Below are 23236 nucleotides of genomic sequence, written 5' to 3' on the forward strand. Positions count from 1 at the left end.
CTTTTATTCCATGGTATTGCTATCTATATGGGCAGACACATAAATTACTTAGATTAAGCGAGGGCTGCCTAAGCCAGAGCGTACTTAAGAGGCTTACATTTTTTGGGTTGGCAGGAAAGAGTTAATGACTGCTAGTTGTCTAAAGTTGGTTTCAGTTTAGTGTTAGCCTATGGTGAGCTTGAGCTTAGGAGAGGGGTATATAGGCAGGTCCTTACAGGAAATACTTCCTCTTGCAGAAGTTTCTTCAGCCTGCAGCATGCAGTCACAGCCCAGCAGCTTCTCCAGACAAAAGCTAAGTGCCTGTTTGTGCAGCTTACATTTGAGCCCCTTGTTCCAAAAAGTTCAGTCAGCCAACATGTCCTGTCCCCGTCACTCAGCTCCCCCTCCCTGCCTTTTTCTATATGAACACCATCCCCCCAGTTAGTGTTAGCGTGTCTCCTTCCTCTCCCCCCCCTCACACGATGCGGCAGATACACACACCCCCCCCCCCCGCCGGAGGCCCACAGCGTGCAGTCCGGCTCCCCCACAGGGGACGCACTCGGATCCGGCCCAGCCACTGCGGGCTACGCGGCAGCGTTGGCTCCCCCGCCCCCTCACCTGCTGGCTCCCACGGGCGCGCTCTTACCGCCTGCCACCTTCGCTCCGGGTCCCCCTCCAGCATCTCTTGCAGACGCCCAGCAGTCGGGTGAGGCCGGCGCCGCTATGCAGCACGCGGTGCAGGCCTATGATGCGGCGGGCGGCACTTCCGCCCATGCGTCCATGCCCGATCCCGGGACGGGTGCGCTCCCCAGGTACCCCCAAGCCTCACCGCAGTTTTCCCCTGCACTGGCCCAGATTTATGGTCATGGGGGTGCCGGGGACAATGCCACCGGGGAAGATGGCGGGCCCGGGTGCACGGTCACGCGCGGGTGCCCCCACTGTGCAGGCCCCGCCCCCACCCCCACCCCTATTCCCCGCATATCAAATAAGGGGCCTCATACAGCCCTCGGTTGGGGCTGGGCCGGGGTCCAAAGGGACAGGCATGCAGCCCCCCCTTTCCCCCAGCATGGTATACTCCGCAGTACAGGCCACTCCTGGGCCTGGGGTCGGGTACCCCTACCCGTCCTTCCCACAAGGGGCACCGCTTGCCTCATTTGTGCCCCTCCCTGCCTCGGCAAGGGTAAGGGCACCAGTGACTGTTGCCAACACTACCCACGGGGTTCTGGGGTGGCGGACTTTGTGGCCCCTCCCCCCCACCCTGCACCCTGGCCCCCTGCCGGGCAAACGTGGTGCCGGCCCCCACCCCACACCAGGCCCCAGCGGGCTTGGTGCGGGATACCAGGGCCGGGGGCCCCCGGACTGGCCCGGCTGGAGTCCGCCCAGTCCCTGCCAATTTGGCCCCACCCTTGGGCCTTCCCTGGCCCAGGGATACAGGCAGTGGGACTGGTCCCACTCTGGCACTCCCTCCTGCCAGCCTTACTCCTCCCAGCAGCGGACGCTCCCGGCCTCCATGACACCTCTTTCGCCTGTCCCATCTCCCGCTCTTCCCCACTCCCCCCTACGATGGTCCCCAGCCCACTGTGTCATTCAATTCCCACCTGGGGACCACGCTATAAAAAGGGCAGGGTTGGCCATCGTTGCCCTTGCCATCATTGGCAAAATTGCAACCGACCACCGATGGTGCATAACCATGCAAGGGATGACAGTCGATGGGTGTTACATATCGATGGTCGTCCATTGCCTACGGGGACAGAATACAGGGCGGGGCTTCATGGGTGCCTGTGCGGAGCTTCGCTCCGCAGCCAAGGCAAAGGGAGGTACAAAAACTATTATTTTATGCTTGACATCGATGGGGGGAAGCCATCTGGCTCTTCCACATCGGTGTCAAAACTAGTTGACATCGGCCATAAACCATCTATGTTTTCCAAACGTCAATGACCATCCATGTTTAGGCCCCACCAGGCCTTGGCAACGCCCGAAATATTGGTGACAGCCCTTTTGGCCGGCCTATACCGCTGTCCTGGAATTAGCTCAGAGGGAGAGCGCGTTAGCTTAGCATGCCAGTGGTAGCGGGGCCGGTGCTTGCATTTTCAATGTTGTTCTAGCTTGGTCCTCAGGGCCAGGGGGTTCCTCCCCTTGTTTGTCAGGGTATAGTGTTGTTGCCCAGCTGTGCCACGCATACATTACTATGGCCCATTAGTCGCACACACCCCCTGTTTGTGCGGGCCTTGTTCGTTACTTTAGTGAATGGTCAGGGTTTAACATTTTCTTTTGTTTCCTCCGAGGTGTTACCCTGGATCCAGTGGAGTCTTCTGGATCTCTGCCGTCAGCCGTGTTGGATGCAGTCCCGACGCCCCGCCACCACGTGCTGTCAAGAGATAAACTGGTTTCCGTGCAGGCTTCCCTCACGCATTGGCCGGCGGGAAGCGGAATTCCTCCTCTAGGTATTCAGACAGTACCAGCTTTTCGAAAGGCCCTGGATACAATCCTGGGTTTTGGTGCTGATCCACTTTTGGCGTCGCCACTGCAGGCCTTGTGGTGGCTGCAATATTTAGTGCTGAAATTGCCTGTTCGGGCAGCTACCTGCGCAGTGGCCAGCAGGCTTCCTGACTCTTCCGTTCAGGCAATGGGGACGATGGAAGTCCGCTGCAATTAGGATTTATATAAGGTAGATAAGATTTGGATGTAGTGCGCCTGTGGCGCTGACTAGGGTGGCCAATCCCGGGATCCGCGGGATCCCGGGATTTGGCCCCCAAAACACCGGGATTTCAATCCTGGGATTGGAGTTTCCAATCCCGGGATTTCGGGATTAGACTGCGCATGCGCAGTCTAATGCCGGGCAGCGTCTGAGCGGGTGCTCAGCAGCTGCCCGGCTTCTCCCGTCCCGGGCAGCGCGGCTCTGCGCAGCGTGACGACGTCAGAGGTCACGCTGCGCAGGCCGCACAGGCTGTCTGCCTCCATCCTGTCCCCGGAACAGCCTGCCCAGCCGCCCTGTCCCCGGACCAGCCCGCCCAGTCCCCGGACCAGCCCGCCCAGCCGTCCTATCCCCGGACCAGCCCGCCCACCCAGCAGCTGACCTGCCGGCACACCATGCCACCAGCGGACCAGCCCGGGCTCCATCACCCCGGCTCGCCCACCCACCCGGCCGCACCACGCATCTGTAAGTAAATATGTGGGGCGGCCGAGGTGGGTTTTTAATAGTAGGGAAGCCAATCCCGGGATCTCAGGGATCCCGGGATTGGGCACACTATATAAAATCAACTATATAAAATCAACTCCACGCCGACGTGGATAGTGGGCGTATGAAAAGTTCGGAGGACGCGTACCTCTGCGCTCGCCACGCTTCGGGTTGGCGTCAATAGTGGGGTGGTGTTAACAATGGGGGGGGGGGCATTTCACCCATGAGGGGGGGTTAGCAATTAAAATTGTGGTTTTGGGGGCTTTTTACATTGGAATAAATTAAAAATTGGCTCTCAGGGACCATTTCATCTCGTCGATTACGTCGATTGCATCGCATGCATCTTATGCCGCACAAACACATAAGATGCATGCAATGCTTGAGATATCAGCCCGACACATACAATCTAGATCGTGGGCGCCGTGCTAGGAAATAAGTACCTAATTTTGCACAGCGCCCCATTGAGGGGATGTGTAATGCTCCACCCAAAGTGTGTGTCTAGTTCCATATATGGACATATTGTGAAAAGAGATTGTGAACATGGCACCTAGACCCATGGGTGTGTACTGCTACATCTGAGAGGAATCTTTTAAAATGACTTATATCCAAATGTAGATAGCCCCAAAGCAGTCAGTAAAAGCTACGTTACTTGTGTAGTTCACGGCGCCACGGCGCGCACAGTCTGTGTCTGAAACTTGGCAGCCTGCCAGACGCTCTGTTTAACTGTGCGCGTGCCGCTCTAGCTGTTCTCAGTGCAGCGCGTGTCTGCTTTACTTATGTAAGCTACGTTATCAGCGTAGCGCTGGGCAGCAGCAGCGCACGTCTTGTACTTGTAGTTCCACAGTGAAATAGGCAGTCCTGCGCACCGCTGACAACGGGGGCACGTTAACTGGACAACCTGGCAATTTAGATGCTAATGTGTCTAAATCCAGACTCCCTGAACTGGACACCCCAGCAATTTAGACGCTAAAGCGTATAAATCCAGACTCCTTGCAAACTGCTAAGATGGGGGCATCTAAATTTAGACGATAAAGCGTCTAAATTTAGTAGGGTCTAGGGGTACACTATTAAACCTGTTCACAATACCACTAGTCGATGTAACAGCTGTCGACCTTGTTAATTCCACTATCCACGCCAACCCGAAGCGTGTCAAGCGCAGCGAGCCCGCAAAGGCCGGCGGTATGCGTCCTACGACCTTTTCATACCCCCACTATCCACGTCGGTGTGGAGTTGAACTTATAAAGTGTGGCTTCGGGCTCGCCACACTTTATAAAATCAACTCCACGCCGACGTGGATAGTGGGGGTATTAAAAGGTCGTACGACGCGTACCGCTGCGCTCGCTACGCTTCGGGTTGGCGTGGATAGTGGAATTAACAAGGTCGACAGCTGTTACGTTGACTAGTGTAATTTTGAACAGGTTTAATAGTGTACCCCTAGACCCTACTAAATTTAGACGCTTTCAATTGCCGGGGTGTCCAGTTCAGGGATGGTAACGCTGATAACGTAGCTTACATAAGGAAAGCAGCCACGCGCTGCGCTGAGAACAGCTAGAGCGGCACGCGCACAGTAAACACAGAGTCTGGCAGACTGCCAAGTTTCAAAGTTTCGCTAAGCGCGCGGTGGCGCCGTGAAACTACACAAGTACCAAAGCTACTATATTTTCTAAAGCGCTGGGAAATGGCACTGATGATTCAATGTAAAAGTATCTGTCCCTCATTCCTTTTTTTCCCCCAAAAATGTAACAGTGTAATGTGGGCTAGGTGAAATGAGGGAGATTGCTAGACTAATGTGGGAGAGAGGGAGATTGCTGCTAATTCAGGGAGTCTCCTAGTCTAGTAAAAAACCCATGTCGACCTTTTGACTGTCGACCTTGCCCATGTTGACCTAATGCTTGTGTCGACCTAATGTCATGTCGACCTATGTTGACCTAGACCCATGTCGACCTTGCTGCCTGTCGACCTAGTGGTGTCGACCCAATGCTTGTCGACCTAGTTGGTGTAGACCTAACAACCCACACCCCCCGGAATGCTGGGTCCCCGTGTGACTGCTGTCACTTGCAGGACTCGGCAGCCAATCATGGAGCACCATTTTAACAAATTGAGTGTATATTACAGGTTGAGTATACCTTATCCAAAATGGTCGGGACCTGAAGAATATTGGATAACAGATTATTCTGTATTTGGAATTTTTTATACTTGAATGATATATCTTGAGGTATCTTACATATATGTTGTATAAACACATCAAACACATACAAATATATTTTATTTGTGCATGAAACAAGGTTTTAATACATGAATCAAAGTCTGTATACTATCTCCGGCACTCAATCTTAATGCCAAGCAATTATGCCCTTGCAGATAATTAGTGCCAGTTATATGTTATTTCCCCAGTAGTGATGTTACAGATGTCCCCAGTAGGTTTTTAGCAAAAAATAAAAGTACATTTTGGAAACTATGGTTTTCGGAATAATTTGGATAAGGGATACTCAACCTGTATATAATATGAATTGTGTTGTATTGTGGTAAGTTTATGCAGCCATAGTGCACCAAGATATATTAGTGCAGGATCACTGGTTTTATTTCGATTATGTCCCAGATGAATTGTTTTATCCAGATTCTCATTTGGGAATATACAAGTGTATACACTAACACATCAGATTTCTGCAGCTTCTGGTCTATTTGTGAGACAAACATTTATAAATTAATTAATTTATCAATAGCTAGAGAATTTATTAGCACCTGATCTTCAAGGTATTGTAGTAGGGATATGTTTAAAAAATCACAGTTAAGAGCTGATTGGCTGGTACTTTATCACTCTTTATCACTCTTAATTACTCTCCACCTCCACACTTGTTAAGGCTTAATATGTTTGACTGTGTATGGCCACAATATCTGTGTTCCTCCTTTGAGGAGGAAACCATTGGTGAAATGTAATAGGATGAGAGATTCAGAAAGTGAGAGATTTGGTAAGAAATCTCCAGTTTTTTTAAAGCAGCAATCATTTATACTGCAAAATCAAACTGCTTTTGTGGTGTAAATGATTGCTGCTTTAAAAAACTGGAGATATCTTACCAAATCTCTCACTTTCTGAATCTCTCATCCTATTACATTTCACCCCCCCGTTCCTTCCCTGTGAAGGCACAGAGGAACTGTTGGTCAGTCAGATGAGCCAGTGCCTGCATTGCCACATTCGGCTAACCAAAAATGTAATCTTTAGGGCATGTTGGAGGAATTTATATGCCTGACTATCCAATTATCACCTATCAATCATGGGCATGCATTATGCAATTATTTCCCCAATCTGCTGATTATTAGCACATTGGGGCAATATTCACATAATGCATGCCCTGCTTAGGTTATTCTGATTGTTGTTGTTGACCATAGTAAAAAGTAAAAGCCAGTGAAAGCTTTCTAATCAAATCAGTAATGCCCCTCAGGTGTTGAAAGCGAGTGGGTTGTTCTAGACTAGAAAACACACAAAACATGGGTACTTGTTTCCTAGCACGGCCACAATCGCATTGATCTTGTGCCCTTAATAGTGGTATGCGATGGCCCCCGACGCGATGGACCCGATTTCCCATTGAAAAGCATTGAAAAGTAAAAAAATCGCGTCGGTCGCGTCGCATGCGGCTAAATAAGCATTAAATGGTCCCGACGCGATGCCCCCGATTTCCCATAGGGAACAATGTTAAATGGCTCAATTTACCCGAATCAACAGGGAACAATGTTAAATGGTCCAGAAAACCCCCAAAACACCCCAGAACAGTGAAATGGCCCCCCAAAATTGGTTAACGCCACCCCACGATCAACGTGAACCCGAAGCGTGGCGAGCGCAGCGAGCCCGCGAGGGGCGGCGGTACGCGTCCTCCGACCTTTTCATACCCCCACTATCCACGTCGGCGTGGAGTTGAGAATAGAATAGTGTGGCGAGCGCAGCGAGCCACCGAGCCCGAAGCGTGGCGAGGGGACGCGGATACCTTCACAGGTAAACGCATCCCCTCGCGGGCTTCACAGGTGTCCGCGTCGCCACGGACACCTGTGAAGCCCGCGAGGGGACGCGTATAACTGTGAAGGTATCCGCGTCCCCTCGTGGGGCTCGCTGCGCTCGCCACGCTTCGGGCTCGGTGGCTCGCTGCGCTCGCCACACTATTCTATTCTCAACTCCACGCCGACGTGGATAGTGGGGGTATGAAAAGGTCGGAGGACGCGTACCGCCCCCCTTCGCGGGCTCGCCACGCTTCGGGTTCACGTTGATCGTGGGGTGGCGTTAACTAATTTTGGGGGGCCATTTCACTGTTCTGGGGTGTTTTTGGGGGTTTCTGGACCATTTAACATTGTTCCCTGTTCATTTGGATAAATTGAGGCATTTAACATTGTTCCCTATGGGAAATCGGGGGCATCGCATTTTAGCACGCATGCGATGCGACCGATTAGATTTTTTTACCTGCGATGCCCCCGATTAGAATCGGTGTGGCCGTGCTAGGAAACAAGTACCAAAACATGTTTTCCCCAGCACACCAAGGGGCATTAGCAATCTAATTTGAAAAACCACATGGTAGTAGGTAATTAATTCTTAAAAAAAAGTAGTCAACATCAAATTGAAACTATACTATAGCTTTAGTTTCTAACATATATTATTAGCTTTTTCCTACATAAAGTCATTGTTATATAGCTCTGACCAGTAATTGATGAAATGGTCTTACCTCCGTTGTCAGGCAAAGATGGCTGACTTTCTGGTAAGATGCAGCTTGTAGACTGACGCATGGGATCTGTCTTTATATAGCTAGCAACCAGCCTCAATCAAGGAAATGCCCCAGATTTTCAAACTAACACATTGTTTGTTTTACATTGGCCAAATCCAATACTTGTTGGCAAAAGTTGGGATGTAATCATGGGCCAATTCCTTTAGGGCAATAGTACGTCATGTTTTATTTAAAAAAAAAAAATCTTTCATTATTTCAGTTAAAGTGCAAATAACCGGTATCGCTGAACATACGGTATATTAGCAATACTTCCGATCTGTTAAGCCACGTTCATCAATACTGATTGCCTTTCTTATTAGGCAGTATCCATGATCAAATCTCTCTTATGGCTATAAATGTAATAGCTGTGCACAGTTTCAGTAGATTGCTCGTAGTTTATTAGCTTCATTAAGAGAAAACATTCACGACCCCTACAAGTTTGTCAGCCATTTCAATATCCAACCCCTGATCAAAGTCATTCAATGTTCTTTTACTCTCATTTTTCTCTTGTTGAAATGGTCAGTTGCTCTTTCGTAATTTTTTATATAGTATAAGTTAAAAAATATGTGTTAATCAGTAGTGTAGTACAGCATAGAGGATGATGTAGGAGGTCATTCTGGTTGACCCGCAAAGCTGTGGAATTTGCAGCTTTGTGGGTCAATTAAATGCTGCCCTCACGAACATCTGCCACCCCCCATCGCATGCCATCCATTCGCAGCCTAGCATCAGCTGCCCCCGCAACACAGCCACATTAGCACGTCAAAACCCAGCATTTTTATGGGGACGCCCATGAAATGCTGGATGTTCCCATGGGTGCTACCCCTTGCCACCGCCCCACATCCACTCGTACTGCTACGCTCGCACAAAGTGGCTGCACATATGCATAAATGTTTATACGCATGCGCAGTTGATAACCGTCGCTCCCGGGCAGGGAAGCAAAGGAATCAGAATGAGGGCCGTAGTGTACTGATGTAGTACAGCTCATAGGGGGATGTAGCATTGTGATGTAGGGCAGAGAATAGGGGGATGTTGTGTAGTGATGTAATGAAGCGATGTAGAGATATAATGCAGCTTATAGGGGGATGTATAGTAGTGATGTGGTGCATGGTAAAAGATGTGATGTAGAATTGTAGGGCTAATTCAGACCCGATCGCATGACTGCTAATTCACAGGCCGGGTGATTATCAAAAGACTGCACACAGTGGCGGGCTGGGCCGGGGGGCAGGGTGCCGCATGCCAACCGGGCCGGTGCAATGTCACAGTCCTGGGGCTGACTGACGTGCATCTTGTGGCCGGGAGACAGAGGAAGCTATGCAGCTGGGCTGATTGCTGCACTTTTTGGACCCCTACGGCTATAACAAGGTAGAAGGGGAGAGCCAGAGGGGAACTACCGGCGGTGCAATGAAAGGGCGCACAGCCGTGGACATTACTCGTACAAATAACTTATTAGTACTAGCAATGTCCACGGCTGTGCGCCCTTTCATTACCATGGGCCCCAACGCTGCGTACCTTCCTCATGACCAGGGCTTCCCAAACCCGTCTATGGTCTCCATGAGTTCTCCCAGAGGAGCACTGCGAGTGCCGCTGATGTAATGCGGCAGACCCGCCTGTGCTCCCTGAGTCTCAGCGCATGCAGAGAAGTAAGGGTGACAGGATCCACCAGCACATTAAACCCCAGTAGGCTTAAAGAAGCCCCAGCCCGGCAGCCAGCTGACTGCCACTACTGCGGAACCAGGAGGCAGGAGCTTGTAATCTTACAGACCCACCAAGGATATTGTGACCCAGCACACAGGTGACAGTGAGGGCCTTTCCAGGTGAATCTTGCTTGCAGTATATTTATATATATATATAGTATGATAGATTATAGATATAGATAGATATTTTTTAATCCTTGCTGCACTGGTGTGTGTGTGTGTGTGTGTGTGGGGAGGGGGGGGGGCGGTTAACGGTGGCGGTAAGCCGCCTCTTTTGTGCATCCAATTGGGCTGAAAGTTGCCAGCCAGCCCCTGACTGCACATGTGTATGGCTTGGAAGAATTCACATGCGCTAGGCCATCCTGCAATAAAGTCCTGCTAATTTTTTATTGCTGGCAGTATGCAAGTTAATTGACAGAAAGCCAGCGTTTGGGTGGTAACCTGCCATTTTCTGGGAATGTCAGGGAAAACACAGTTGTGTGCCCAGGCGTTTGAGGGGAAGTCATGTGATGTCCCAATCCAACTGCTTCTATCGCAGCCACCGAGTATGTCCCGGGCTATGCAGGACACTGAAAATATCATTCAACTGTCTGAACGGCCTGCAAATTTATTTGCAGCTAATGGCAGATCCAACTAATTTTGCACGGCCTGCTAAGCTATTCACATGCTTGTGTAAACACCGGAAGAGGAGTTACCTTATGGATGCGGTGGGGGTCGTGCTTCCCTGAACTCACGGATCTCAGTCTGGAGTCTTCTCTTGATGCAGGAATGGACACAGGACACTTGACAACAGGAATGGTTTGACCTTTTATTCTAAAACGGTCAGTTAAAGCATCAACCTCTTTTACGGAATAAAGTAACAGTTATTTCACGATATAACCATACAATAAGTTCAATATAACTTATACAAGGCATAAACAGCAGTATCGCATTCGATACCATACAAGGCCTATGGAGCTACCGGTAACTCTAAGTCACTCCGTACCCGGCCTATCACTGTGGCTCAGGGAGCCAGTACTAACCTCCACTGAACTGCGAGTGGGTACACTACTTACGTTTGAGTACAGCGGTAGTGCCAGATGCGAGTGAACCTTACTACACACTGTATATTCACAATTTATGTCAACAAATCACCATCAAATGAATACACGAGTTAACCTGAGTACCCGGGTACACCCTCTGTTACCTAAGACCGGTCAGTCCCCTTGTAGGGCCTATGCATAGGGCTTAAGATAATGGTTGTTTTTCCTGCAGATCCGACAGGGAGTCGCAATTTGGGTCTTGAACCACTGGGTGGCAGTCTTGTTCCAGGGAAAGGTCTTTCGCTGATAAGGTTAGCTAACAAGGTGGCCCTTTTTGGCCCTTATAGTATCTTACGTTTCCTTACCCAGACAATAGGACCAGAGCGGCCTCAATAGGGGTACTCCTTCTACGACAGGGTATAGCTAGACCCGCTAGAGTGGCAGGGCAGCTGCCTGGTAGATACAGTGAATGGCTGGGCAGCCTAACAGGTAACAGGATCAGTGCTGCGGGGAAAGCCTCCCTGCGGGTATCCCCCTCCTCTCAACACAAGGATCCCACGGCCACAAGGGCAGACTTACAGTTCAGTAGTCACTGGCTGGGGCTGGCACGGCAGGCTCAGGGTAGCTGGCTCCGCTTCCTCTCTCTCTCTCATAGGGGTGCTGCTGGTGGGCAGGGAAGTCAACAGGGGTCACTGGTCTTGTGACACCCTGGATGTGGCTGGTGAAGGCTGTGGTTGGCAGGGGCCACAAGGCTCCCTTCCCTCTTGGTCATGCTGGCTGTGAAGTGAGAGGGGGTCACACTCCTCGTGCGCCCCGTCTCTCTGGCTGGCTGCTGTAGGGAGGTCAGCGTGGGCACCGTCTCGCAGGCGGATGCAGGAGTGGGGTCGGTGGGGGTGACCAGCCTCTACAGGCTGTGATTTGCGGCTGCTTACTGTGGTGGGGTCAGCGGGGGTCACGGCTCTCCCGCGCTGTCACACTCTGCCCGGCTGCGGCAGTACAGACGTGCCGCGTCCCTTCTCCACTCCCGGAGGTCGGCGGGGGTCACCTCTGACATCACCCACTTCTCCGCTTTCTTCTCCGGCAGCGGCAGGCACTTCTCTCTCCCCCGCAAGTCACACGCTGCTGCCCTGTCTTCTCTCCCCTTGCCTCCACGCCGCGACACACACGTGAGTTCCTGGCTGGAACCTCCTCTTCCTCCTTGTCTCCTCCAATCAGGGTTTCTCCTGGCCTGTCAGTCACTGCTGACGGCCGGGCTGCATTAACCCTGCGTGCGCTGGTCAAAGTCTGTTGGGGGCATTAACCCATCCCTTGCTGGGGCTTACATCCGCCCCTACTTTCTTGTGGTCGTGTCCTCACGCCACGCTATCTGAGTCATAAGTCCGAACCGTTCAAGGCCCTGCATAAGTAAAGTCTCTTTCTCACGCAAGGGTATAACATCACAACAACTGTAAATTAAGAGCGGCATCATGAATAACAGTAGAACATATTTATATACAATAATGACAGGCCCATAGGGCTTGGGAATTTATTGTTGATATCGGGCTGGTAGCGTACCCTTAGTACTTCGCGAGGACCGCCTCACCGGTAACACTGGCGCTTCTGAGTGCACATATCCGGGATGCGGGGCGGAGCCACGACGGAGCAGGAGTGAGGCGTGTGGTGTCTGAGCTCCCCAGCATGTAACAAAGCTTCGTTTCTCCCTACCGTACATTACTACAGCAGCAGCCGGCAGCCAGCATCATAGAGCCGGGAGCAGTAAGCAAGAGCGGCGGCTGCATCGGGAGGTGGTGACGCACTTCCACGCGTCGGCCGGAAGCAGGGTTCCCGGGCGGCAGAGTGAAGGACGCTAGCAGAGGCGGACATGCCGGGCACAAACGCCGGCAAACCAGAGGCGCACTTCCATAGCGGGCGCCCTCCCTAACGGCGGCTGTGCGCCAACGGCCCGAGCAGAGGTGAGAGGCTGTGGGGGTCCAAGTGCCAGCGCCTACCTTATAATAAGCTGAAAAGGCAAGTCGGCGGGGTCTCCGGAAGTCCCCACACAGTGTTCAGAAGCCCTTTCAGCAGCCGCAAATCCTGGCCCAGCAAGTGCCGCGTGTAATACCGACAGCATTTCTCGAGGGGCCCCAGGCCTGATCGATCCCTAGGGTGTTTGCTGTCGTGCCCCTCCAACTGAACTGCTTTGCTGGGACTCCGTGGTGGATCGCAGCACTGTTGCAGAGTGGACAGATCGTCTGGAATCGAATCTGAGGCCGGGGAGCAGTACCTAACAATCACCGTTTGGGATCCGGGGTGTGTTGTGCAAAACACACAGGGTAGAACACAGTCCACCTATCTGTTTGCACCACCCCCCTCCCTCGGACTAAAATGGGTAAAACAGGAAACGCCACAACCTCTGCCCGTCTAGAAAGATTTGCCAGAGCGCAATCTAATAATCCCCCCCAGACCCCGACTACCACCCCCCAGTCCACCCCCACGAAACATAAGAGTCCCGAACAGGCAGCAGGTCCTAACCTGCAACAGATATTGGACGCCATTTCCAACTCAGAAATACGACTATCAGGGCAGATAAAAGATCTTCAGGCCGAAATTGTATCAATGAAATCTGATCTCAAAGTGGTTAATGCCCGTATGAATGAAGCTGAGCAGCGAACATCGCTCCTAGAAGATGCAAACGCTCAATGGCTTCAAAAAATGAACAACTACACCCAGCAAACCTCTGAGCTAAAGTCTAGATTAACAGAGATGGAGGGCAGGATGAGGCGAAACAACCTCAGATTCGTGGGCCTACCAGAATGCGCAGAGGGAACAGATCCCCCAAAATTCATTGAAAAATTGCTAAGGGACACGATGGGTGACACTTCTTTTTTACCACAATTCGCTGCAGAACGTGCCCACAGAGTACCCTTCAAAGCACCGCCCCCCGGGGCTCCTCCACGAACATTCATAGTTACATTTTTGAATTTCATAGACAGAGACATGATTATGCGCTCACTACGCATCAACGGTCCACTACTATACAATGGGAATAAGATCTCAGTATTTCCCGATCTTGCCCTGGACGTGCAAAGAGAAAGAGCAAAGTACGGAGAAATTAAGAGAAGACTACGCAATCAAAATATAAGCTACTCTATGATTTTCCCCTCCAAGTTGCGAGTGTCGGACAATAATCAAACATTTTTCTTCTCCAGTCCAAAAGATGCTGCACAATGGTTAGATTCAAGATTTCCAGGATCCACGCAACTGGCGCCGGTGTAACCACACAGAAAACGGGAGATGTACAGACTTGGTTTTTTTTCTTCTTTTTTGCTCGAGAGAGAGTAACCTTGCTGGGGAGCTCCCCTGCTCAGGGGTGGCTCTTGATTTTTACTAGCCCCTAAATGGCAGTCTTGTTTTTTCTACTTTTTTCATATTTTTTTCGTTGTCTTCTTGCTTTTTTTTCACTTTTTTTGTTTTTTTTCTCTTTTTTTCTTGCGTATGCATGGGGGGGTGGGGGACAGGTATACCTACTGGGAAAGGTCATACAGGGTGGGGGGAGGGAAGCAGACGCCTGGTGGGTAAAAAACAGGGTTTTGATGACAGTAAGAGTGTTTTTATAATCAATTCGCAGGTTCAGCCCTATGAGATATCTTTATTTATCTACTATTATAGATAGATATTATTTGGGACATACAACAACTAATTTAAAGAATGGTTAAACTACTGACATGGAACACCAGAGGTCTTAATAACAAGATCAAACGTTCACTGGTGATGAACCAAATCCGGTCATACGGGGCAGATATTGCATGTCTAACTGAGACGCACTTGGTGGGAGGGAAACTTATGGCATTGAAGCAAAGATGGGTCGGCTGGGCCTTTCACGCCCCGTTTACAACTTCCTCCAGAGGGGTATCAATATTAATAAAGAAAACTGTAAATTTTACAAATAATCGAGTTGAAATAGACCCGGGCGGAAGATACGTTTTCTTGGACTGCATAATCAACTCCTCGCCAATCTTAATCCTAGCAGTATATATTCCCCCCCCATTTTCCTATGAGATTCTAATTAAAGCCATCGCATTTTCAGCCAGTAACCCCGCGGTTCCGGTAACATGCGTGGGGACTTTAACAACATCCTAGACCCTGATATGGACAGATGGAGGGGCGGCCCCGCTACCATAGTACGCGGTGGCACAGCCTTCCAAAACTTTATACAAAATCTGGGTTGGGTTGATGTGTGGAGGGTACGGCATCCAAAGGAATTGCAGTTTTCCTGCTTCTTCCCGGCATATCAGACCTTCTCCAGAATTGATATAATGTTTATATCAAGCTCCCTTCTGCCCTCAGTAAAAAAGGTTGAATACAAACCCCGCGGGATATCCGACCATTCTCCCTTATTACTGGAACTCTCGGATGTGATGGAGAGGGGTCAGGGGTTCTGGAAATTGAATCCATCCTGGTTGAATTATGCAGCCCAAGAAACAAACACCAAACAACTCTGGCAGGAATTCTGGGTAATCAATCAGGGATCGGCCAATGCTGCCACAGAATGGGATGCTTTCAAAGCCTTCATGCGAGGCACATTTAAGAAACAAATCTGTGAAATAAAAAAGGCTAGTAAGGAAAAGCTACAGGATATGGAAGATAAGTGCATGGCCCTGGAATTAAAATATCTAAAAGATAAATCTGCAGCAACACAAGCCAACTGGCAGGTGGCCCAACAAACCTGGCTAATGGCAATACAGGAAGAAAACACAAAATTTCTGAACCATCGTGCCCATAAAGCATATCAGACAGCTGATAAAACAGGGAGATTCCTTGCCTTCCTGGCGAGGGCTGAAACACCCCCCCCCCCACATGAATCGGTCCAATCAAAGATGCACGAGGTCAGCTGATATATGACACACCGCAGATAGGGAATATGTTCTGTAAATATTTTAAAGAGCTATACACTTCAGAACTTAAAAACACCTCTGAAGAAGTGCAGTCATATATCGATCAAATTAATCTCCCTCATCTCCCCCAAATAGCATGTCAACAACTGGATAGACCAATAGACCTTGTAGAAGTGGTGCAGGCTATAAAAGAACTTCCAAGTAATAAATCCCCCGGTCTCGATGGCATTCCAGTTGAGGTTTTTAAGAAATATACTGAGATTCTAGCCCCTCTATTCCACACGACCCTGACAAATTGCTATGAGGAAGGAGAGATTCCCAGATCAATGGTCGAGGCAAAATTGGTCCTTATACTTAAGCCAGGGAAAGAGCCAAGTAATTTGGACTCATACCATCCCATATCATTGCTGTCTAATGAGGCCAAGATCTTGGCAAAAATCTTGGCTAATAGATTAAAAAAGTGCATTCTACAAATAAAACATCCCAATCAGTCGGGCTTTATGCCCGGGAAATCCACCTCGACCAATCTTCGCAGATTACACACTCATCTGCAATTACCACTTGAATTGGATGGCCAGCCAGCAATAATGTCCCTTGATGCCACCAAAGCATTTGACGTAGTGGAGTGGCCATATCTTTGGGCAGCACTGAAGGCCTATGGATTTGGTGCAAACTACATTAAGTGGATAAAACTACTATATAATGGGCCCACAGCCAGGGTTTCGCTGAATGGGTGGACCTCCCCGGATTTCAGTCTTGCCAGGGGAACCAGACAGGGGTGTCCCCTATCCCCCTTGCTGTTTTCACTTGCAATTGAGCCCCTTGCATGCTTATTCAGAACCCATAGCACGATAAGAGGACTGCGCATGTCCCATGAGACTGACGTGATTTCGTTATACGCAGACGATCTGCTAATTTACCTTTTTGATTATCGGACATCACTCCCCGCTGCTTTTGAATTAATCTCCAATTTTGGTAGGTTCTCCAGCCTCCAAATTAACTGGAGTAAATCGCATATTTTATATCTGGGCAATACCCCTACCCATTTACTTCCCGTACCCACACCCTTAGAGTGGTCAATAAAATTTAAATATCTCGGGATCCAGATTACACGAAACACTGAGGAATTCATCCAGCATAATATTGCCCCGATATTAGAGAAATTGGATAACAAATTCAAAACCTGGAGTAGGTTACACCTGTCAGTCACCGGTCGGACTAACTTAATTAAAATGACGGTGCTCCCTCAGTTATTATATATAATTCAACACTCTCCTATTTTTCTTCCCAAAATGATATTAAGGAAACTAAATAGTAAGCTCTCTTCATTTATCTGGCACAACAATCGGTCAAAAGTGCAACTAAACAAATTAATGATGGATAAGCGTGCAGGGGGCCTGGGGCTTCCAGACTTCCGCCTTTACTATTTAGCTGCCCAACTAGCGCAAGTACGCCCTTGGTTTTTAGATGATGAGGACAACGATATGGCCTCTGCGGCTGTAGCCCTGGCCACACCTCACTGCCACCCAACAAGCAGAATTCTGCAAACAACTATCTATCCCAAAGATCCATCACTAGTGTGGCAGATTACTAAAGTCTGGCAGGAGGCTGATAAATTGGTAGACATACCCGGGCTGGATCCACAGCATCTATTAGATGATCCACTGACTTTTAAGGAACTGAAAGCAATACAGGTCAGGGAAGTGTGGAATAGATACTATGGGGGAAATTTACTAAAGGAAAGTTGTAAATAAAAATAGATGTATTTGTATCCAGAATACACTTATTTTTGACATTTACAATCCTGAAAATACGGCAATTTGTTTCGTATTGATAGCACATCAATACGAATACGAATTGCCGTATTTACGGGATTGTAAATGTCAAAAATAAGTGTATTTCTGGATACAAATACACCTATTTTTTTACAACTTTCCTTTAGTAAATTTCCCCCGGAGTCCATCTCAACCATAGGGCAGATATATTCTCAGGGACGCATCAAAACATTTGCAGAACTTAAGGCCGAATTCCGCCTACCTAAAACCTATTTCTTCCGATACCTACAGCTGAAGGCCGCCCTAGACACCCAATTTTCAGGGAGGCACCCTGTCATACGGGAATCCCCACTGAAAACGTTAATAAAGACCGGAGGCAAAAGAAACCTGACAAGTCGACTTTATAAACGACTAAACCGGGACAAAGGGATAGAAGCGATGGATCTATTGAAGACGAAGTGGGTACAGGATTTAGGGCCCATAGATGAGGAGGAATGGCGCAATGCGCTGATATCAATTAAGACCTCCACTAACGCCCTAAGGGTACAACAGGTTCAATTCTTCATTACACAAAGAGCGTATCTATCAACAACCCGTATGGTTAAATTTAAGGGTCGAGCAACTGCAACATTCACCAAGGCACTTTCTTCCATCTCCTGTGGCAATGTCAGTCAGTGACTGACTTCTGGGGGGAAATTATGCAAACACTGGTAGACACTGGCATTCCTAGAGAAAGTTTGACCGCCAGAAGCTGTCTTCTTAACATCTTAGATGCCAGACAAATAGAATCCGGCGACCGACAATATATTAAAAATGTATGCTCATTGGCAAAGGTTATAATAGCCAGAAGCTGGATGGCGAAAAATGGTCCCAATCCAACATGCTGGAAACAGCTGGTGAATTATACTGTGAAGCAGGAAAAACAACTTTATATCAGCAGGAATGCTCTGTATAAAAACACAAAAAAATCTGGCACCGCTGGATAGACAAGTATGGAATCAGTCCATAATCCCCTTTCTTCTCTTTTTTCTTTTTCTTTCCCTTTTTTTTCATGCGTTTACTTCTTCTCTGCCAAGTATGATAAGTAGTTCCTAAAACCTCTTATCACAAAACCCTGGTGAACAACTAAAAAGGAGATTGAGGTAACGGATGGAAGCATATTTACCCGTTGCCTCACTCTCCCCATCGATTAGTCGCACAGGTGAATTAGCCTCTGTGTGAAGTACCCTAAACCTCCACGGAGATCAGAATTTAGTGAGCTTTATTATTCTCTCATTTTTGTCCTTATAAAGCACATGCAAGACATGATGAGCACAGGAAAAGGTTATGATTTCTTTAGCGAAAACTCACCTACAGTGTTCCCTCTAAGCTGTAGACATGACAATAGAGCGCACAAAGCAGCAGTGGTCCCTTTTTGCAGTTGTGGACTCAATTAATGTGTGTTTCACCCATTAACTACATTGTGTGCTGTGTATTGAATATTCAATATCATTTTGAAGTAAAATTAACACAAATGCTGAACGTCATTTTCAAGTTATATATAAGAGACGCACAAAATTTTAAATTTCCTTCCAAAGTTGCACAGCCAAAATCTTTTGCCGCACACAGCCTTCGTAAAATTAGAGGGAACATTGCTCACCTATACTATTTTTATTAATTAAAAAAAATATATATATATATAAAAAAAAATTACACTATAAGTAGATTAAATAAAAGTGCACGTGCACGAACAAAATAACTGCGAAGTAACTAATAGGAAATGCACAAAAGAAACGAGACATAAGCACAGTACTCCTCACTCCCACCATAATGTCACTGTAGCACTTTAAATTTATACGAGTATTAGCAATACAATAACGTAATAATGGAAAGATTTTACACCCCAAAAAAAAAAAAAACGACATCGACAAAATTACTAATATATGCACCTTAAAAAACTCACTATTTTCACCATGGAGAACCATGGAGGTTATTGACAGCTGGTCAAACATGAACAGTACTTCCCAGAAGGCAACTTTTAAAGACCCCAAACCAAAAAGCAAGATGCAAACAAATCTGAATTAATTAAATAGTGTTAGATATCCAGGCGGGGGGGGGGGGGGGGGGGGGGTGTGTGAACGGGTTGGGGTTGAATGTATGTATTTATTATTTATTCATGTACTTGACATTTACAATGAAGCTTTATTATGTCGTTTTATTTAGTCTCAAGACATGAATTGTATTGTGAAAAAGGAATAAAGATTATATTTAAAAAAAAAACCACTGGTGCTTCTTCTGGCGGCGGGGTCACGTAGTCCTCTACAGGTTCTGTGGTCAGTACAGCCGGGATGGACGGTATGCTCCACCCTACGTTCAACAGCAGTTCCTGCGGGCCCCTGGGCATGCTCCCGGGGGCGACGGTAGGGGCATCCGTCTGTCGAGAGTATGACTTAGGCTGGTTGCGATGTACCCAGTGCAGTCGAGTCCCGTCCGTTTCTCCGCTTTGGTGGACTTCGATTGCTGCCGTCGGGCTCTTGGTGACCACGTAGGGCTCGGCCTCCCATTTATGGTGAAATCTACGCCGTGGACGACTGTTAACGATAGGGGTGAGGTGATTCCACTACTCTTCAGCGACCGGCTTCTCTCCTCTATTGGCGGGGACAAGGTTCACTACTGAGAGTAGATGCCGGGAGACTGGGCTGAGGGAAATCTGTGCCTCCATCTGTCCACTTTGGCACCAATGGGCACGCCTGCGGAAAGGACGCCTGTCAGGGCCCGGCCAGTTTCTTCTCGCTGGCACCCCACCTGGACCAGTCACGTTCACCGCTTTGGCACCCTTTTCCTCCTCCACCACATCGAACTCCACCGTCTCGCCTTCTCTGAGACTGCACAGAAGTCTCCGCGAGTGGCTCTTCCTTAGGGCTGTCCGATGGACAAAAACGTCATCCCTTGTGTCGTTCCGGTTGATGAAGCCATATCCCCTTTGGATGTTAAACCACTTTACCGTCCCTTGGGTACGCGGGGCCAGCACTCTCTTCTCCACTTGGCTCCCCTGGACGCAGATTATGTGCTGTTGGGTGATCCCCCCAACCTGGTCTTGGTTAACTGGTTCCCGTTTTAACGCTGCAATCAGCTCTTCAGGGCAATTCCTTAGTATGTTCATGCCCAGGATGATGGGAGCAACTCTCCCTTCCCTGCAGGTGATCACTAAATACCCCTGCCTGGGTAAACGTGTTCGTCCAATCTGCAAATCGGCTTCCCAGTACCCGTTGCAGACGACCTCTCGGCCATTGGCAGCGACCACCTTCACTTGCGTGGGGGGCTGTCTAAACTGTACTTTTCCCCAATACTTTTGGAGAGTGGGTAACTGTATCATGGATACCTGTGACCCGGTGTCGATCATGGCCACTGCCTTTATCCCGTTGATCACTACTGGGATCCTCGGGCATTGTCCTACATATTGGGCCCACCATTCCTCCGGGTCTGAGTCTACTCCCGGTGTTCTCCCCGAGGTTCGTCCCTCTCCCTCGGGGCATTGAAGTTTAAATGGTCGGGCGAGGGGCAGTTTCTCTCGACGTGCCCGGCCTCCTGACAGTGTCGACAGATGGGCCGACCTTGATGGTCGAATTGGTCTGAGGCTCGCCTCCCATATTCTCGGGGTGGGTCCCATCGATTCCAGTTCGACTGCTGTCCTTCCGTCTTCCATCTGGCCTCCCCACGGTTTGATGCGGTTTGCTGTGTCAGCTGGCGCATGTCTCACTGCATTGCAGCCATCCCGAGGGCCAGCTCTTCCACCTGGCGCTGGAGGGATTGGTCTGGATGTCCCGCTGGCGGTTGGCCACTCTGGATGGTCCGGTCTTTAAGTCGGACGACTTGTTCAGAGCTCGTGGCCACGGGTCCCCGAGCCCCCGCCATCTCCGGATATTCTATCTCGGGGTCGGCGTGATTCCCGATGGTCAGGATGGCGGTGTGCTTAAAGTCGTCAAAGGACTTTCCCGGCATCTGCATCTTCAGGATTCGCAACTGGGTCTTGATGGTGGGGTTCGAGGCTCCCTCCATGAACTGGAGAGTGAACGCCTCGTCGCTGTTACGAACCTCATCTGGGTCAACCACTTGGATGAGCTTCAGGGCCTTCTGTAGACTTAGTGCGAAGTCCCGGAGGGTTTCGCCCGGTCGTTGTTTTCGACCGTAGAGTTGCATCTTCAACTCCGGGAGGGTGGCGGTCTCGAAGATCGTGGCCAGCCGATTCAAGATCTGGTCGGTGCCCTTCTTTTGGTTGTCATCCCACGATTCGACCTCACTGAGGGCGGAGCCCGTGAGTTGGCCGATTAGGATCTGTACCCTCTGTTCTTCACTCGGGGTGTAAAGCTCGGCCATAGACTTCATCTGGTTTTTGAATGCCGTGAACATGGCACCCTTGTTGGGGTCCCCACTGTAGGTCAGCATCCATGGGGCCCCGAAGTAGTAGGGTAGTGTGATGGGAGCATGAGGTGTTGTTGCTGGTGCAGGTATTACCACTGGGGCGGCAACCTGCTGTTCGGCGTTGGGGGGCACAACGGGTGCCTGCCCACCCCCGGCCTGTGGTGTGTCCATCCTGGGATCGGATTATACTCTGCGTCGACTAAATCCTGTTCATGACGCCAAAGAATTGTAAACACCGGAAGAGGAGTTACCTTATGGATGCAGTGGGGGTCGTGCTTCCCTGAACTCACGGAGTCTTCTCTTGATGCAGGAATGGACACAGGACACTTGACAACAGGAATGGTTTGACCTTTTATTCTAAAACGGTCAGTTAAAGCATCAACCTCTTTTACGGAATAAAGTAACAGTAATTTCACGATATAACCATACAATAAATGCAATATACCTTATACAAGGCATAAACAGCAGTATCGCATTCGATACCATACAAGGCCTATGGAGCTACCGGTAACTCTAAGTCACTCCGTACCCAGCCTATTACTGTGGCTCGGAGAGCCAGTACTAACCTCCACTGAACTGCGAGTGGGTACACTACTTAAGTTTGAGTACAGCGGTAGTGCCAGATGCGAGTGAACCTTACTACACACTGTATATTCACAATTTATGTCAACAAATCACCATCAAATGAATACACGAGTTAACCTGAGTACCCGGGTACACCCTCTGTTACCTAAGACCGGTCAGTCCCCTTGTAGGGCCTATGCATAGGGCTTAAGATAATGGTTGTTTTTCCTGCAGATCCGACAGGGAGTCGCAATTTGGGTCTTGAACCACTGGGTGGCAGTCTTGTTCCAGGGAAAGGTCTTTCGCTGATAAGGTTAGCTAACAAGGTGGCAAGGAGGCCCTTATTGGCCCTTATAGTATCCATAATCAAATAAGATGATGCAAGATTTTGCACTTCTATAGTGTCACGTTTCCGGTAGCACCAGCTGGAGTGAAACGGATCAGAAGCGGACCAGACTGCTGTGGTGGTGGAAAGCACACCTCCGTCAAGACCCAAGAGGACCCTCACCACCATCAAGTCTAGGGCTTCTTCCAGTTCAGCACCAAACCGTGCAGAACGGTTTCTCCAAAGTGCAGAGGAGGTTCTGCAAAAGTTACCCAATGAATTTAATGCTTTTGGGACACATGTTGCTCAGGAATTGAAGGCAATGGCACCAGACCAGTGCATCCATTTCAAGAGGATTGTATATGATCTGATGATACAGGGGCGCAGTGGCGAATTAAGGCGTGATATTAACTTCGCATCATCGGCATCATATACAATGCAGCAAGGCCATCGTCCTCTCCCTAACCAATACCCAGCTCGCACATCATACCCACCACCAAGTTTTACTGATCATACAACCCCACCCTTGTATTGTAGCCCAAGTGCTACCTCATCACAGCCCCAATATCAAACTTCCACTCCCGGCCTGAGTGGTACCCCCTCGGTATGGGTGGGTGCACAGGCCACTCTCCTGGGTGAGCCTGATCTGTACTAGTTGTAAATTTTATCATAGATGCAG

General features: G+C 49.2%; 1 protein-coding gene across 1 annotated transcript in view; it reads left to right on the forward strand.

Moving 5' to 3' along the window:
* The first annotated feature begins 2223 nt into the window (after window positions 1-2223).
* The window catches only part of LOC146008478 (mitochondrial tRNA methylthiotransferase CDK5RAP1-like), a 72012-nt gene continuing 50999 nt past the window's right edge, over window positions 2224-23236 (forward strand). Inside the window, exon 1 of the mRNA XM_083147812.1 lies at window positions 2224-2423. The gene's annotated coding sequence lies outside the window, so the exon portion shown is untranslated. The remainder of the gene's footprint in view (window positions 2424-23236) is intronic.

Source organism: Crinia signifera, chromosome 6, assembly GCF_055691185.1.
Source record: "Crinia signifera chromosome 6, ASM5569118v1, whole genome shotgun sequence".
NCBI lineage: Eukaryota > Metazoa > Chordata > Amphibia > Anura > Myobatrachidae > Crinia > Crinia signifera.